We start from the raw sequence: 18,618 nt of genomic DNA, 5'->3' as shown, positions 1-18,618 counted from the left end.
CTCAGCGTTTATGAAACTATAATGAAATGAAACTTCTTTATAGGCAATTTTATTTCTAAGTGTAACCATTTGATTTAAGTTTATCACATACTTAAATTAGTTGTTTGTTTTCCAACAGAAAAATCGAAGGAGTGCACTGAATTCAATGACGACAAGGATCCGATGTTGTGTCCACACCTTGCATTAATGGGAATGTGTGGAGGTGAATATTTGAAATGGAGTTTAATTAATTGTCAGACATCGTGCAAGTAAGTCCATTTTAACTGTTAATAGCGACATGCACTACCATATAAACCTATTGAACTGTGTTCTTAAATTTGATAAAATGTCGACAGAAAGTTTCAATCTTTGTGAATTGCCGGTGCTAAAATATCGTTTATATAATTATAATGAAAAAAAACTTAATATGACTTATATTGCAAATTTTAATACTAAACTAGGAAAATGAATTTCTGGGATATGTAAAAAGTAAAATCACAAAAATACAGAACTTAGAGGAAAATCAATACGGAAGGTCCATAATCGCATGGAAAATCAAATAGCAAAACACATGAAAAACGAATGGACAAGAACTGTCATATTCCTGACTTGGTACAGGCATTGTCAAATGTAGAAAATGGTGGATTTAACCTGGTTCTATAGCGCTAACCCTTTCTCTTTAATGACAGTCTCATCAAATTCCGTTATATTTATATTAAACGAGATAATAACACAACAACAAATAACAGCAACGATATAATTTTAAATACTTATACAAAATACGATATCATTTTAATACGATATTTTCGGGCAAAGGACAAGAGACAATTATATTAACGATGTGTTCATTTCTTGATATGGTATCAAAACCCAATTTATCTAATAACAAATAAAAAGTAAAATAATGACAACAGATGAAATAACTCATAGGAATATTCAAAAAGAAAATTCCGTAGTCAAATGGCAAAATCATACGGTCAAACATATCAAACGGTCAAACATATCAAACGAATGGATGTCTACTGTCATATTCCTGACTTGGAACATGTGGTTGATTTCATAGTGGATTAAACCTTGTTTTACAGCTAGCAAAACCTCTCACATGCATGACAATGACAACTTATATATACGAGACATAATAATTTAAAAGCTCCATGTTTGGGGACAATAGATACATACATGTTGCAAGATTAATGTAGGTATTAGAGAACTTAATCCCATCTCCGATTTTAGTAATAAGTGAACTTAATAGTACATTGAAAATCGAATACACCTATAAAATAAATTACATTTTGCAATTGACACTCCGACGTAGAAGTTATAGTAATAGATCTAATTTTAAAAAAGTTGATTTAAAAGTGGGTATTGACTATTTTAATTTCTGAAATTTTATTTCATTTTCAAGGTTATGTTCCACCGTAAATGACGCTTTCGTAGAAGAATCCTAACCAGCTGTGAAAGAACTATGATTGGAAATGAATTGAATCGCCCACGGATATTCTTATGGACATATAGTAGGACATGCTTTTAATTTTCATTTGTGGACCAAGCTTAACAACATCATATCATAGCAAGGGAAGGACATGCATTTCTTTAAAAAAATGTTATTCTTGTAATTCATATTTTGATTTACTATTCCTCACTTAAGCTTACTCTTTTGTTATTATTCAGTTATATTAAACCTTAGTTACGCTTACTATTTTGTTTACTCTTTTGTAATTATTTTGTTATATTATTCCTGACATATAATTTCTCCTTTGTTTTTATTTTGTTATATTATTTCTTTCTTATGCGTACTCTTTGGTAATAATTTTGTTATATCATTCCTTACTTAAAATACTCTATTGTCAGATCATGCTATTTCAACTGTACCTGTATGAGATATGTTTTTGTTTCATAAAATGTGTTATTAAAAAATGGCTGCACTTGTTTGTAGAAAAGCAATAGAAAATAAATAATTTGCATTTTTCACATAGTTCATTTGTTTAATTTGATCCTTTTAAAGATTATCCCCAAGCACAAATCTAAACAAATACACTCATCATTCATACCAGGATTGAACTTTGGTACGCCAGACGCGCAATTCATTGATCAAAAGACTCATCAGTGGCTCTTGCATCGAAAAAACTAATAGGGCCTTACAAAAAACGAAGTTTAATAGCATTGAGTACCAACAATTCCCAATTATTGCTAAGATATTTATGTTATAGGTAGATATTCCTTAGTATTAAACATCTTAAAACAGATTAAAAATATTGTGAACAGTTAATTTGTGATTATAAATATAACAATGATAAATCATGTCATCAAAACTCGCTCTACAATACCTACAGGAAAAAACTAATAGCTATGTCTATCATCATGCATGTTGTTTTTTAAGAAGACGACAAATTGACAAAATCAATTGTGAAAAACAAGTAAAATCTGTAAACGTTTGTTTACTTTAATTTTTAGTAAACCTTGACCTCAAATAATCTCCGTTTGTTGCGGGTTTGTGTTGCATAGTTGTTTGTTTTTCTATAGTGTTTTAATACTGGTTTGTCGTTTGGTGCTCTAACCATGTAGTTTTCTCTTCGACTTTAGGTTTTGAATGTACCCTAACCTGACCTCCTCTTTGTTATTTCAAAAAAATAGAAATCGGGTCAAGTAGTCCTAACATCTGGTCTGAAAAAAACTAAGTGCTGAACTCAGTTTTTGTATGTACAAGATCATTGCACATAATCCAACAAAAAGAGAGGCAAATTTGAAAAAAAGAATATTTAAACTCGTATTGACCAACCTAACGCAAAACAAAATGAATCGACAAAGAATATAGCAGTACACAAAACACAAAAAAGGAAAATATACACTGAGCAACACGAAACCCAACAGAACCGGTGGTGACCACAGGTGCTCCGACATTTTAAAGTAGTGAAACTTGGGGTGCACCTTTTTTGGTTTAAGTTCCACTAACATTTTTATCATCTGGAAGAAGTAGATAGATGATATCTTAGATTGGTACCTGCCCGTTCGAAATTTTGACACTACTACTCTATTCCGAAGGCATACTGAATACAGAGGGAACCAACCTAATGATCTGTACATGTAACAGAACGACAAAGTATTCTAAAACAGAGTCAACAGTAGTGTGCCGATAGTAAAATCTCAGTAATCCATTAGGAAGATCCAAGTCAAAACAAAACCAAAAATCCGGAGCCACGGAAACATGTTGTTAGCTATTTTGTTACACAGACACAACATATCAGTAAACTCATTATTCATGGTGAACATAAACTATATGTAGCGTCAATTTGATGACTATAGATTTATTCTTAAATGGGATATCCCAGCTCATAAATAGGCTCAACTGAACAGTTTATAAACGTTATGCTTTTTGTTTTAAATTCCAATAAAACAAAGACTATAAGGGGGAAAATAATATACATATAATGCTAATTTTTAATGTAGTAATGCCCAGGATAGCAATTTACTAATGATAAGTATTTCTGAGGTGACAAAGATAAATATACTTTCGAAGAATGCCAACTAATGTAAGAAAAAATGATATGATAAAAACAATGGTTTATCAAGCATATAAAACCTAAAAATAAAAATTTGCGTTTCAGACTTAATTATCACATCCCATGTGTGCTATAAATGCCCAGATAAGGAGTCGACAGATTGTAGATCCAGGGAAGTACTTATGGTTATTTGTTTCTTTAAACTACATTTATATTTTTGGTGGGGTTCGTGTTGTTTATTCTTTAGTTTTCTATGTTGTGTCATGTGTACTATTGTTTTTCTGTTTGTCTTTTTCATTTTTAAACATGGCGTTGTCAGTTTGTTTTAGATTTATGAGTTTGACTGTCCCTTTGGTATCTTTCGTCCCTCTTTTATACAATTACAATGATTCCGGATTTCATGTAATGTCTAGGCCTTATTGATTAACTGATAACTGATAACAAAATCACTATAAATACCAATAAAAACACATTCAAAGATTTAATGACAGTGTTGAATTGGTAACATTTTAAAAGAAGTTTATATAAAAGATCGAAAAGTTAATCAGTATCGTTTCTAAATTTCTGGGCACGGTATACAACATCTCCATAAAAATGAGAATGCAAGTATTTACGCATCCAACTTATTTCATTTGTACATACAAAGACTTCTTTGAGTTATAAAATCAAAGAGAACGGCTATACGATTATCTGACTACTGTGTTTCAACAAGTACTGAATGAAAGTTGATAATAATCATGTCGACAACATCTGAGAAATATGATTTCACAAGAAAACAGTTATTGTTTCCTCTTTGCTTTGTATGCTATATATAACCGCAAAAAATAGAACTGGAGCTGTTAGATTAGCGCAACCAAAAACTAGCAAGTACAAAAAGAAAGGAAAATTATTTTTAAGTAATAATCGCTCTACATTCAAATTATCTCGTCCTGTACATGCGTGAAATATTTGCAACTGGACTTTGAGCAAGCATTAATCATCATTCGAATCATAATGAGTATAAGAACACATGGGAAAGTCCAATACTTTTTATATGATATATACATAAAAGTTATAATATCGTATATCTAAAATGATATCTACAGTTGATAGATATTTGAAATTTTAAATTATTGACATTCCGGGTGGTCGCCCATAAGCTCAAATTAATGAGATTTTTATTAATTGATGGGGAAGTGAAATAAATGTAAATACATATAATGTTTTACGGTTGAAAACATACATGTTTGGTTTTTCATTACTTTATAAAGCTAGAATATATATATATAAATATCATCAGTATTTATTAAACGCACTAAAACTGATCACGTGTAAAACATCTCAATAACGAAGTTTCCTATTTGATTGAACGGATCTCGCAATTTCGACATTTTGTTTCAAAGTGACCTTAACCGGTGTCCATATTATTGCTGCTTAATTTTTATCTCCTGTTATAAATTTGTTCTCATCGCGGGTTGTTTTACAACATTAAAAATGTTTTATTTCCAATTCATTTGCATTTATTGGTGTTTTGTCGTATTATAAAGTATTTGTGTGTAAATTAACTAGGACAATCGGTTTAAAATCTTCTGTTGAATGAGAAATTGATCTGTATATTTCTCAAGAAGAAAGAAAAAACAATAGAAATTACTTTGTTCTTTAGATTAACGTTGTCAAGATAATGATGATAACTTCCCTATACCGACTGTTATTTCAAAGTTGTCAGAATTTTTTAGTCAAGCTTTTTTGTTGAATTTAGAAATGTAGAATTATAACCGCTAATCGAAGGTTAACTTTGACCTGTCAAAATGTCTGATAATCAAGTGTTCTTGCTTTACAAGTTAGGACCACACCCATCTGTCAACTCCCTTACTTTAACATCTCTTAATGAGACTTGGATAAGTTATGACCCTGGTAATGAGTAAGCATGGCCAGCACAAATGTTCAAATGTACGATTTCATATTTTAATAATAAATGTAAAAAGTCTACGTCCCGAAGATTACAACTTGAACAACATCTACTTGCCACTATTAATTAGTATCCATCATGTGCTGTGTTACAACTTTAGATACAGCCGACCAGGATATACATTACATCTACTACTGAACGCTATAGTTTTATGTAGTCTAAGTGTCCCAGTGGTGTATGGCGATTGGTGCGGTGTAAGCTTTGTGTTAGATTAGTCATGCTGGACCATGTTAAAGGCATTACTTTGACCTATAATTGTTAAAATGTTAAACCTTATGACTTGGACGGAAAGTTGTTTCATTTGCACTCATACGACATCTTTTTTATACTAACTAAACATGCAGCTGCAGATGAGAATTTTGAAGTTATCACTTTTTTTAAATTACGTTCCCTGGTGTTTTTTCATTATGTCACTACATACGTATCTGTATCTTCATCATCCTTAGTTCAAATTCTGGGAAATTTGCCAAAAGACCTTCTCTCATGTTGTATTTTCATTTGTCTTTAAATTAGAGATTACAACGAGTACTGCATACAGTTTCAGCATTCGGATACTCATTTGCATTTAATAAATCTTTCAGATATTTCTCCTTACATTTCCCCTCACTTTAGGTCCCATTGAAATATCATTCGTATTACTAATACAAATACTATCTATTCATAAATCATAGACGTTTACCCTGAGACTTTATATGTTACAAAACTAGTCATAGCTTTATCTTTAACCGCTAAACGTGTTTTAGCAGTACCGAGGTAGTCCATTCCTTCTGAGAGAATCTTTTATGTTTCGACGTGAAAGATTTATCCGAGTACTTGAGTACTTGCAAGTATCATGACCGAGAAAACATGTTCAATTTTAGATCTTTTGACATCCTTGACTGAATATAAATCCTTATATTACAGACCTAGATTTAAAGCGAAATGATTCTTACGTAAATCGCATTTAGTCCGCATCTTCAAGGCGGTTCTTTCAAACAATGTCAAACAAAAAAAACATGCTCCTTGCTTTCATAGAAAGGTCTTAAGACGTATAATTATGCAACTATAATATGTGGGAAAATATGAAATTTTATTCGCGGTCACACTTATTTTGGATTACACTGATTAATTTAGTTTAATTAAACATTAATAAGATGCAGATTTAGAATTTAAGGACATATACATAAGGAAAATAATCTACGTGTCCGTTTTCAAGTTTTAATTTGCAAAACTGAGTGTTACGCCCAGTACAACATGTTTGGTATAAATACACGACTGCATGCGACTTGTAAGTATCACAATTTTAACCATGCACTTTCTTGTTTTTACAGTGCTTTTAACTGGTGTTCTTGCTCTACCAAATGAACATATTGCTCTTAGACCACCACTTTAAGAAGAGTAAGTAGAGTTATTATTGTACGTGCAAAGTACGAATGTTTTTTACATGATAATGTATTCTGAGAAAAAACATACTTTTAAGACACGTTTCATGTTTGTAGATTTATCTTTTCATTTGAAGAATTTGCACATATCATCATCCCAGTGGTTGCAAATCTACTTGTAAATTTCTTCTAAATATTTTTTATTTTTTATTGAACGATTCTTACATAATATGACATTTTTATTAAAATACGTTGTTTAGATTGATTAACAGCAATCTCGCGTCATTCTGAAATTAACATTTATTTCAAAATAAATATATTACATGTCAGTTTCATCAAATACGTTATTTTGATTGGCTAACAGCTGTTTTACCGAGCCCTTCCCCAGTTTTGTGCTAAATGCATTTACCTAACATTGTTTTTATGCCCCATTTACGGACAGTATGTTTTCCTGGTCTGTGCATCTGTTCGTCCGTTCGTTCGTCCGTCCGTTTGTCCGTCTGTCACGCATCAGGTTAAAGATTTTGGTCTAGGTAGTTTTTGATGAAATTGAAGTCCAACCAACCTGAATTAAGAGACTTCATCCAATTTTCACAGTCTATTGATCATAGAAATGATAGTACAGATGGGGCATCCATGTACTTTGGGCACATTCTTGTTATATGCAAATTAAAGTAAAACATTGGTAGCTCTTTAAATTGTAACATTTTGAAACTTATTTTCATTTAAGAATTGAATGCTTCTTTTTGTAATTTCATCGGGGTGTAAAAAAGTTGACCGAGGTACATTTTGTATGAAGCGCGGCGCTTCATTCTAAAAATGTGAACACAGTCAACGCTGCTACACCCTATGAAGTTACAAAAAGAATCATTCAATACTTATAATTACATTTTTTAAGCTAGGATTATGAAAACACGATTTTTATTAAGTTTTTATTTAATTCACCTGTGAACTTTATTGTGGGTCCTCGTTTCATCATAAATTATAAATTTTATTGTTTAATGCAACTGATTAATGAATTACGCGAGATGTGCAGTTAGCCAATCCGAATAACGTATTATAATGAAACACACTTCTAATGTAATTAAAGGATTGTAAAAGCGTTGATCGTGCCCACATTTTAAAATGAAAGGCTCTAAAAATGTACTTCCGCTCGGTCAACGCTGTTGCATCCCAATAAACCTAATAAAAAAAGCTGTCAATTCTTATTTTGTATTCATTTATTATCCAATGTGTTTGAGCATCAACACCCTTCAATGAACATTTACCGAATACCAACGATCGTTTTAAATTGACACCGAATACCAATTATTGTTTTAAATTGACATCTGATACCAATGATCGTTTTAAAAGGACATCGGGTACCAATGATCGTTTTAAATTGACATCGGATACGAATAATCGTTTGAAATTGACATCGGATATCAATGATCGTTTTAGGTTGACATCGGATAACAATAATCGTGTTAGATTGACATTGGATACCATTAATCGTTTTAGATTGACATCGGATACCAATAAACGTTTGAAATTGACATCGGATATCAATGATAGTTTTAGGTTGACATCGGATAACAATAATCGTGTTAGATTGACATTGGATACCATTAATCGTTTTAGATTGACATCGGATACCAATAAACGTTTTAGATTGACATCGGATACAAATAATAGTTTTAAATTGACAATGGATACCAGTAATCGTTTTAAATTGATTGACAACTTTTTTTGAATATCTTATCAGGACAACTTCAATGAAAACATTTGGAAAATAAATCTATTAAACAAAAATATGATTTTCAGTAGAAATTAAATGTGTTTTCCATTCCATTTCAGAACAAGCAATAATACCACATCTTCTTTTTTATAAATGTACTTTTTCAAAAAATTGTTTAAACATAATTTTTTTTAAATATGCATCCTCTCTCACAAAAACGGAATAACTAAATCGGTGCATAAGAAAGAAAATTCGAGCACAATATATTTAGTACCTAGATTTCATATACAAAAAAAATGAATTATTAATCAAATATGAAAGCTATTCTGGAGTCGTTAAATTTTACGAGCTACCTTGAATTGATTTCATTCAAATATGAAAACAGAGGAGTAATCAGGAGTTGTGCACCTATATGATTACATTGTACTTACTTTAAAATATTGTGAAATCATTAAATTTATAGAAATTTCTCTTTTGCATAAAAGTCAGGAAAACGAGGATCTATTTGTCGATTGAAATATATTCATTTTCACTACGTGCATGAATGTACATTTGCAAAAGAGCCAATGCATTTCACATACTAGTCTTAGATGTCAACCTTAAAGTCATATGAAACGAGTGACGGTGAAAAATATTGTAATTTCAATTCTTGAACCATTGCATACAAACATCATAAACTTAGTCTTTTGTGCACGATTTTGTCATTTTATTTGCATAAATTTCGTATAATCGTCAATTTTCTTTTCAATCATTCAGTGTTGTTGTGAAAATATGGCAGGTAATTAAAGTTCGTGTTACATACGGAAAATATATGTGGGGAATTGCTACCTGGAATTAAATTTATAGAAAGCTAACTTTTGCATAAAAGTCAGGAAAAAGAAGCATCTATTTGTCGATTGAAATATATTCATTTTCGCCACGTAGGAATTTTCTACCAATTTTCCCCGTATTTGTTTTAAACATGCAAAGGTAACCAAAATTTCTTAAAGTTTGCCAATTTATTCAATTCCCATTTTCATTCTCATTTTTATTTAAAATAAAGCTTAAATTTTTTTTCTTCTGAAATTTGGGATGAAACCCTTATACCCTCTCTGTCTCTTCAGTAGACAGTGTTGATAAACAAATATCCAAAAATTCATTCTTTTCAAGAATTGAAATTTGTTAAATATGTGTATTTTTTTTAAAATTCCTACAGTTTTTTTTGTATTATTTTTTTCTGTCGAATTACTTTAAAAAAATGGTATGTACAGGACTTTCCAAACTTAATCTACCATTTGTGTTCAACGAATCAATGTTTTCAACACTTAAATACTGAAACAAGAAGAGATGTCATTTTTTTTATTTTCAAACATCGAATAGTAGTTTTCAGCTTAATGTCGAAACATAGCTTGAATATTTTTTCTCATATTGACAGATATGTGAAGTCATTTCATACATTTGTCTAACGCAGTTACATCAACGATGTACATGTACAGCTAGTACTGTAAACCAACTTATTTTCGCGGATACTTTATTTCGCGTTTTACCCTTTCTTGCCCACTTCGCGGCTATTTAATTTCGCGATAATCTGATTTACTTGATGAAGTTTATTAAGGAAAGATCAAACATTGACATATTCGCGACGATTTATATTCGCGTTATTTTTCTACTCGCGAAAGTCGCGAAAATAAATCGCTCGCGAAATTAAGTTGGTTTACAGTATATAAAACCTTCACCAACTGCAAATGTTCAGTCTCATGTTACGTAAAAAAAGGTGCCACAACGAACGAAGATGCATAAATGTTATGGTAAATCTTATTTATCTTATTTATTGTATTTTATTGTAGTTTTTATCGCGTTTAGCATTAATACATTTTGTGTTACAGAGATATGAGCGACGAAAACCCACCACTTACTGATTTCGATTCTATGATTCCTGAAGAGATAGCTGAGCAATTGATAGCGAATCCGATAAGCGACAAAGAAAAAAGTAGTACTGAAAATGATCAACAAGATTCTAGTAGACGACAGCTTACAGACAGAGATATCATAAAAGCAATTAACAGAGAGCAAACTGAAAACCCATTGAAATTCAAGAAGGATGGGAACAAAGTTGAAACAACAAATACAATGAAACGGTATTTCGATCCTGACAGAATCAAGCGTGGACGGAATTCAGTATTTGGTAATCAACCTGACAAACCCGGAAGGAATCCAGGTATTGGTAATCAACCTGACAAACGTGAAAGGAGTTCAGTATTTGGTAATCCACCTGACAAACGTAAAAGGAATTCAGTATTTGGTAATCTACCTGACAAACGTGAAAGGAATTTAGTATTTGGTAATCCACCTGACAAACGTGAAAGGAATTTCAGTGTTTGGTAATCCACCTGACAAACGTGAAAGGAATTCAGTATTTGGTAATCTACCTGACAAACGTGAAAGGAATTCAGTATTTGGTAATCCACCTGACAAACGTGAAAGGAACCCAGGTATTGGTAGTCAACATGACAAACGTGAAAGGAACCCAGGTATTGGTAATCAACATGACAAACGTGGAAGGAATTCAGTATTTGGTAACAAACCTTACAAACGTGGAAAGAATTCGTCATTTAGTAATGTTACAATATCATATTAAAATTCACCAAATAAATGTTTAAAACAAATAAAATAAACATATCAGTTGCAATCACTGCATGTAATATAATTTTTCATTTACCAACGGTAAACTCTTTCACAATCTTAAGGAGTACTGGATTTCATGTCTAACCACATTTTACACCAGGAAAATAATGCGAGAACAATCTAAGAAAATATATCTATCAAAACACAGCAAAATGATTGGAAACGCACTACAGAAGCACTGAAAAAATAACACATAAATGAAATGTTTGAGAAATAACCATGTCTTCCTTTCACTGTTTTGTAATAAATCAGATTTTGTATATATAGATGTATCATTCATAAAATTCATTTAATAAAAAAAAAATAGATTCACATGTTTTATTGGAATTTCTGTATGTAACAAATATTCACGATACATCTGTACAGGAGCAAAGTTTATCAAAATTTCTCATATCGTAATTGAAATTGCTAGTAAAATTGCACTTATAATTTCTAATCGTTTAGCTGGGACTTTATTATGTATAAGTGAAATAAGTACTTTATACATTTCGTCCGTCATATGTGTTTTATTTCTAGATTTACAAAATGTACCTTTATCAGGAACGCTCAAACCCAAAATTTAATAGCCAGCAATCCAACGTTAAGAGGCGTATGGGCAATGGACCCAAACATAATGGTCAAATTCATCTTAAATCAAATTTGCCTGACTTTAATTCATTACTTGTCCTTTTTCAAAGTGATAATATTTGAAGAAAACACATCGACTATTTTAGGTGATTGTAAGCTTGACGGAACTGATCCAGAATGTCGTAAGTTTATCTAATAAAATGAAGGCAACAATAGTATACCGATGTTCAAAACTCATAAATCGTTAGAAAAAAACAAATCCGGGTCACAAACCGAAACCGAGGGAAAACTATGAGGAACTGATGAAATCTGAAGTAATGGATAAATTGCATTTTTGGACATACTAGCCTTATTCACGTGGAAAATATTCAAGGGCATCAAGCCGTTTTTTTTCAAATGTAAATATTTTTGGATAAAAAATAAAGTTGAGAGGAATGATAAGCAACAACATATTAGTATACCGAATGCAAATAATGATGACATGAAGTTGGTGGGATGGTACTTGTAAACATCTTAAAGTTGATCCGAGTATGCATTTTGTAACCTAAGCTCTAAAGTTTCAACTTTTTTATAAAAGAATATGGGACAATATTGTTAGATACGAAATTACTTGATTGGTAGAGTTAGTCAACAATTTACAAAATTGCTTTCAGCAGAATTGCACCCACATGTATATTATAGCGGTCAGTTTTATTGGTGTAAGATGTCAGAAGAGCTGCTGAATTCTGGCATATTATTGATATCAACGATTTATTGGAAGTGCGTGTTTAAAAAACAAGATGATGCTTTTATCTTCTTCTTGTATGCCAAAAATCTAGAAAGGATAATTTTAAATGTTCAGACCAATGAAATAAAGATAACATTATACATATATATCTCAATGAATTATGTTTATGTATGCATATGTCACCTATGTGTCTTCTGTTTCAATTTCTTTGATACAATGTAAATATATTCACTTCCATACCAGTCCTTATCAATTACATAACATTTACAGTTATCATAACCTCCAAAAATATTGTTGTCATAACATAATGTAATGGAGATTTAGCAGGTTGTCAGAGGGGCACCAACATGATAAAGTTTCACTAACAATAAACTTTAACAGGTTTATGACAGCTCCTAGAACTTGCGAGGGGATAATCGAGCGTGAACTAGTTATATAAGCGTGTATAAAACTATAATAAAATACCCAACTTAATAGGGAATTAAGTGCCACCATTTAATTTTAGTTCATACATAATATACGGGAAACAATTATATAAACGATGTGTTCATTTCTTGATATGGTATCAAAACCCAATTTATCTAATAACAAATAAAAAGTAAAATAATGACAACAAAAGAACGAACTCATAGGAATATTAAAAAAACAAAAGCCCGTAGTCAACTGGCAAATTCAAAAGGTCAAAAATATCAAACGATTGGATGTCTACTGTCATATTCCTGACTTGGTACATGTGGTGGATTAAATGGTGGATTAAACCTGGTTTTAAAGCTAGCAAAACCTCTCACATGCATGACAATGACAACTTATATATACGAGACAGAAAAATTTAAAGGCTCCAAGTTTGGGGACAATAGATACACACATGTTGCAAGATTAATATAGGTATTAGAGAACTTAACCCTCTCTCCGATTTTAGTAATAAGTGAACTTAATAGTACATCGAAAATCGAATACACCTTTAAAATAATTTACATTTTGCAATTGACACTCCGACGTAGAAGTTATAGTAAGAGATCTACTTTAAAAAAGTTGATTTAAAAGTTGATATTGACTATTTTAATTTCTGAAATTTTATTTTATTTTCAAGGTTATATATGTTCCACGGTAAATGACGCTTTCGTAGAAGAATCCTAACCAGCTGTGAAAGAACTATGATTGGAAATGATTTGAATCGCCCACGGATATTATTATGGACTAACAGTAGGACATGCTTTTATTTTTCATGTGTGGACCAAGCTTAACAATATCATATCATAGCAAGAGAAGGACATGCATTTCTTTATCATTGTCAGTTATAAAAGATGTTTAAAAAAATGTTATTCTTGTAAATCATGTTTGTAACTATTTTGATTTACTATTCCTCACTTAAGCTTACTCTTTTGTTAATATTCTGTTATATCATTCCTTAATTACGCTTACTATTTTGTTTACTCTTTTGTAATTATTTTGTTATATTATTCCTGACTAATGATTTCTCCTTTGTTTTTATTTTGTTATATTATTTCTTTCTTATGCGTACTCTTTGGTAATAATTTTGTTATATCATTCCTTACTTAAAATAGTCTTTTGTCCGATCATGCTATTTCAACTGTACCTGTATGAGATATGTTTTTGTTTCATAAAATGTGTTATTAAAAAATGGCTGCACTTGTTTGTAGAAAAGCAATAGAAAATAAATAATCTGCATTTTTTACATAGTTCACTTGTTTTATTTGACCCTTTTAAAGATGATCACCAAGCACAAAACTAAACAAATACACACATCATTGATACCAGGATTGAACTTTGGTACGCCAGACGCGCAATTCGTTGATCAAAAGACTCAGCAGTGGCTCTTGCATCGAAAAAACGAATAGGGCCTTACAAAAAACGAATTTTAATAGCATTGAGTACCAACAATTGCCAAATATTGCTAAGATATTTATGTTATAGGTAGATAATCCTTAGTATTAAACATCTTAAAACAGATTAAAAATTTTGTGAACAGTTAATTTGTGATTATAAATATAACAATGATAAATCATGTCAACAAAACTCGCTCTAAAAGACCTACAGAAAAGAACTAATAACTATTTCTATCATCATGCATGGTTTTTTTTTCAGAAGACGAAAAATTGACAAAATCGATGGTGAAAGACAAGTAAAATCTGTAAACGTTTGTTAACTTTAATTTTCAGTAAACTTTCACTTCAGATAATCTCCGTTTGTTGCGGGTTTGTGTTGCATAGTTGTTTGTTTTTCTATATTGTTTTATTACTGGTTTGTCGTTTGGTGCTCTAACCATGTCGTTTTCTCTTCGACTTTCGAGTTTTGAATGTCCCCTAACTAGAGTTGACCTCCTCTTTATTATTTCAAAAGAAAAGAAATCGGATCAAGCAGTCCTTACATCTGGTCTGAACAAAATAATTCCTGAACTCAGTTTTTGTATGCACAAGATCATTGCACATAATCCAACAAAAAGAGAGGCGAATTTGAAAAAGGAATATTAAAACTCGTATTGACCAACCTAACGCAAAACAAAATGAATCGACAAAGAATCTAGCAGTTCACAAAACACCAAAAAGGAAGATATACACTGAGCAACACGAAACCCACCCCAACCGGTGGTGACCACAGGTGCTCCGACATTTTGATGTAGTAAAATTTGGGGAGCACCTTTTTTGGTTTAAGTTCCACTAACATTTTCATCATCTGGAAGAAGTAGATAGATGACACTACTTGTCTATACCGAAGGCATACTGAATACGGAGGGAACCAACCTAATGATCTGTACATGTAACAGAACGACAAAGTATTCTAAAACAGAGTCAACAGTAGTGTGCCGATAGTCAAATCTCAGTAATCCATTAGGAGGATCCAAGTCAAAACAAAAACAAAAACTCCGGAACCACGAAAACATGTTGTTAGCTATTTTGTTACACAGACACAACATATCAGTTAACTCATTATTCATGGTGAACGTAAACTATATGTAGCGTCAATTTGATGACTATAGATTTATTCTTAAATGGAATATCCCAGCTTATAAATAGGCTCAACTTAACAGTTAATTATGTGACAACCGTTTTCAAATTCTGTTAAAATGGCAATCAGATATTAAATCTTATATGAACAAGCAAAGTAAAAAAAAATACAAACAAATCTCAATGAACACGTATGTAAACGTTTGACTTATTCAAACACATTTTTCCTGAGATTTTAAAAAAAACTTAAGGAGAAATAAAAAAAAAGTCTTCACTGTAGAATGGAAGGATAAAAATATCAAGTCTCTACAAAAAGTGAATGTAAACATGCATATATGTCGTGTACAAGTTTCCAGTTCGTACAAATTATAACCTGTACAGGGTTGTTGTATATATTTTTAAAACACCCTTTCATTCCAGGTGATATATAATTTATATACTATAACCGAATATTTAGTGTTTTTCTCCCTGTCTTAAAACTGAAAAAAAGAACACCTGAATAGTTTAAATTCCATTTTCATTCTATCCATATATCAAAATCATATCAATGATAAAAAAAACTTTTTTTGTTCTTATAAATTAAAACGTGTTTTTATATCAATGCTTAGTACAACACAGTATCATGTTGTCATAGAAATAAGCAAACGAACTAAACACTTATTGCTCGTATCGTCAATTTGTATTAAGAGATTCATAACACACTGATAACTTTCAAAACTATGTACATATTACAATTTTTACAGCAAAACGATTGTTTTCTTTTGTTTTTATGAAAATTATAAATTTATATGTGGAACCATAACTCTGTGACAAAAATGTACACTGTGTACTGGAATCCAATCTGTCTATTTAAGACAACATGTTCGCTCAAATTATTTTATATATGATATAAACTGGACAGTTTTGAAAAGATGATTTATTAAATCATGGGTTTATCTTCTAATGTATATGCAGTCAAATGTTATGCTGTAGTACTGATCAGGATAAAACGTTATGCATTTTGTTTTAAATTCCATTTAAACAAAGACTAAAAGGGAGAAAACAATGTCATGCTTTTTTTTTACTGTAGTAATGGCTAGGATAAAAATGTACTTATGATAAGTATTTCTGAGGTGACAAAGAGAAATATGATTTCCAAGTATGACAAATATTGTAAGAAATGATTAATATGGAAAAATTAATGTTTTATCAAGCATATAACAACTCATAAAAAATGCGTTTAAGACTTTATTATCACATCCAAGATACAGAACTCGACAATGTATGCTATACATGCCAAGATACAGGAGTCGACAGATTGTAGATCCAGGAAAGAGCTTATGGTTATTTGTTTCTTTAATACATTTATACAATTACAATAATTATTCCGGATTTCATGTGATGGTTAGACCTTATTGATTAACTGATAACAAAATCACTATAAATACCAATAAAACAATATTCAAAGATTTAATGCTAATTTTTAATTGGTAACCTTTTAAAAGAAGTTTATATATAAATAGATCGAACAGTTTATCAGTATCGTTTCAAAATTTCTGGGCACGGTAAAAAACATCTCCATAAAAATGAGGATGTACGTATTTACACATGCAATTTTATTCATTTGTGCATATGATGCAATGAAAGAGAACGGCTATATGATTATCTTACTACTTTGTTACTGGGGAAAGTTGATAATAATCATGTCGACAACATCTGTAAAGGTGATTTCACAAGAAAACAGTTGTTGTTTTCTCTTTTCTTTATATGCTATATATTACCGCAAAAAAATAGGACTGGAGCTGTTAAATTAGTACAACCAAAAACTAGCAAGTGCAAAAAGAAAGGAAAATAATGTTTTAGTAATAACCGCACTACATTCAAATTATCTTGTCCTGAAGATGCGTGAAATATTTGCAACTGAACTTCGAGTTAAAATCAATCATCAATCGACTCAGATAGAACCTTTGTTTATGTATAATAAAAAGTATAAGAACACAGGGGAAGGTCCAATACTTTTTACATGTGATATACATAATAACTATAATATCGTATATCTAAAATGATATCTACAGTTAATAGATCTAGACGTGATATAATAAATATTTTAAATTTTAAATAATTGACATTCCGGGTGGTCGACCGTAAGCTCATATAAATGAGATTTTTATTAATTGATGGGGAAGTGAATATATGTATAATCATACAATGTTTAACGGTTGAAAACATACGTTTGGTTTTTCATTACTTTATATTAAGCTGAAATATATATATATAAAATATCATCAGTATTTATTAAAAGCACTAAAACTTATCACGTTTAAAACATCTCAATAACGAAGTTTCATTTTTTATTGAACGAATCTCGCAATTTCGACATTTTGTTCAAATTGACCTTAACCGGTATCCGTATAACTGCTGCACAATTTGTATCTCCTGTTTTGAATTCATTCTCATCGAGGGTTATTTTACAACATCAAGAATGTGTTTTATTTGCTGTTCATTTGAAATTTATTGGTGATTTTGTCATATGTTTGTATTATAAAGTATTTGTTCGTAAATTATCTAGGACAATCGGTTTAAAATATTCTGTTGAATCAGAAATTGGCCTGTATTTTTCAACAAGACAGAAAAAAATACAGACAATTACTTTGTTCTTCAAATTTACGTTTCCAAGATATCGATATACCGACTGTTATTTCAAAGTTGTCAGACTTTTTTAGTCAAGTTTTTTTGTTAAATTTGAAAATGTAGAATTATAACCGCTAATCACAGAATAACGTTGACCTGTCAAAATGTCTGGTAATCAAGTGTTCTTGCTTTACAAGTTAGGACCACACCCATCTGTAAACTCCCTTACTTTAACATCTCTTAATGAGGGTTGGATAAGTTATGACCCAAGTATTGAGTAAGCATGGTCAACAGAAAAGTTCAAATGTGCGATTACCTAGTTTTGATGATAATCGTAAAAAGTCTACGTCCCGAAGATTACAACTTGAACAACATCTACTTGAAACTATTAATTAGTATCCATCATGTGCTGTGTTACAACTTTAGATACAGCCGACCAGGAAATACATTACATCTACTACTGAACGCTATAGTTTTATGTAGTCTAAGTGTTCGAGTGGTGTACGGCGATAGGTGCGGTGTAAGCTTTGTTTTACATTAGTCATGCTGGACCATGTTAAGGGCATATCCAACAGTTTA

The sequence above is a fragment of the Mytilus trossulus genome, chromosome 2, assembly GCF_036588685.1.
Source record: "Mytilus trossulus isolate FHL-02 chromosome 2, PNRI_Mtr1.1.1.hap1, whole genome shotgun sequence".
In the NCBI taxonomy this organism is placed as follows: domain Eukaryota; kingdom Metazoa; phylum Mollusca; class Bivalvia; order Mytilida; family Mytilidae; genus Mytilus; species Mytilus trossulus.
The sequence above is the reverse complement of the archived record's forward strand: the minus strand, read 5'-3'. Positions refer to the sequence as shown.